The sequence below is a fragment of the Penaeus monodon genome, chromosome 15 (assembly GCF_015228065.2).
Source record: "Penaeus monodon isolate SGIC_2016 chromosome 15, NSTDA_Pmon_1, whole genome shotgun sequence".
Classification (NCBI taxonomy): Eukaryota; Metazoa; Arthropoda; class Malacostraca; order Decapoda; family Penaeidae; genus Penaeus; species Penaeus monodon.
The window spans coordinates 31,707,368-31,708,467 of NC_051400.1; the positions used below are offsets into that span (position 1 = coordinate 31,707,368).

Below are 1,100 nucleotides of genomic sequence, written 5' to 3' on the forward strand. Positions count from 1 at the left end.
TTCACTGCTTTCTCAATTTCATATTATTTTCTCTGTGCTGGAAAAGTATATATATATATATCATGGAGTGAATGGAAATTTCAAGCTTTACATTCTCAATACTACCGTTATTATTAGATTCAAAAGGGAGTGCTATACAAGAAAAGTGTCTTAGAATGTTAGATTCTATTGGATGGCAAGGTCAGATTCTTCAATTTTGGAGTTAGGTGTCACTTCCAATAATACTGTATTTACTTACCTACCTTTTCAGAAATTCTAGGTCAATATCATTGCAATAGTGGGTCAGTTATCAGCAAAACTGCTAATGTGCACAATACAGGTGTTAAACTACCTACAGGTAACATTATCAGTGCATATTACCGCGTGAACCAATTAGCAAGATCCGCCGAAATTCAAAATTTGCACATAAATATATAATTGCATAAAACTAGACTTTCATTTTGCAAAAACACATAATAGCTAAGTTCTGGCAACATAGTTTTCGCGAGGATTCCGCATCATCCTTTTACCTCTTCACCGACACCTCTCGAAGGGAGAAAAGACCTCAAAATACCCTCAAATAACGCCAGTTGGTCAAAGTGACAGCCACAGACGAACACGGAACCTCCACCTCGGTCAAAACCCTTTGCTCCTCGGAACTCCCTCGTATCACTCACCCACCACCCTCAACTCCCCTACACTCACCTCTAGAGATTCTCTCTCACCCTCATCCAACGCCCTGCCTCACAGAAAGGCTCAATCACCACGCCATAGCAGAAAAATAGTGCGAAATAGTTGCAGCTGCCGAGCGCCGTGTCCCTCTCCGCCCCCGAGACCCTGAGGTTTGTTTTGGAGCAGAGACCGCGGGATATTTTCTTTTTAAGGTTTATTTTTCTCGCATTATATCACATATTTTTCTCTCTTGATTTTGCTCTTGGTAATGTTTGAAAAAAATTGAAGAATTTAGATTTACTAAGGATGCAGTTATGTGAAGTATGTGCACAGACACGCATGTGCCCTGATATTAGTATGTGCGCGCACATGTTCATACGATTGTTGTACTCACGCTGAGTCAGCCTGGAGTGTTTCATTCTGTTTGTTTGTCTCTCTGTGTCTGTCAC

The 1,100-nt window shown here is 40.7% G+C and overlaps 1 protein-coding gene across 4 annotated transcripts in view; it reads right to left on the reverse strand.

Annotated features, from left to right (window-relative positions):
* The window catches only part of LOC119581948 (histone deacetylase 6-like), a 29,776-nt gene extending 28,959 nt beyond the window's left edge, over nucleotides 1-817 (reverse strand). For all 4 annotated transcript variants that reach the window (XM_037930127.1, XM_037930126.1, XM_037930125.1 and 1 more), the window contains exon 1: nucleotides 685-817. The gene's annotated coding sequence lies outside the window, so the exon portion shown is untranslated. The remainder of the gene's footprint in view (nucleotides 1-684) is intronic.
* Between the last annotated feature and the right edge of the window lie 283 nt (nucleotides 818-1,100).